Raw genomic sequence first — 222 nt, 5'->3', positions numbered from 1 at the left:
ACTGTAATGAGAACATCTTTGGGTAAGAGTTACAACTTCAATGGTTCTTTAGCTGCTGAAAAGACTTCAACTTTCTCCGTAAAAAAATCAATGAATCTGTACAACTTTTGTTCTTTTCCATAGTCAAAGAAAGAAATAGCTAGCAAGCAGGACCATAGCTGGAGAGCAGGCCGAGGAACGGCTCGTGCTTGTGGCTAGTGCCTAACCACCACGGCTTCAAAT

This window comes from Sesamum indicum, linkage group LG9 (genome assembly GCF_000512975.1).
Source record: "Sesamum indicum cultivar Zhongzhi No. 13 linkage group LG9, S_indicum_v1.0, whole genome shotgun sequence".
NCBI classification, from domain to species: Eukaryota; Viridiplantae; Streptophyta; class Magnoliopsida; order Lamiales; family Pedaliaceae; genus Sesamum; species Sesamum indicum.
The sequence above is the reverse complement of the archived record's forward strand: the minus strand, read 5'-3'. Positions refer to the sequence as shown.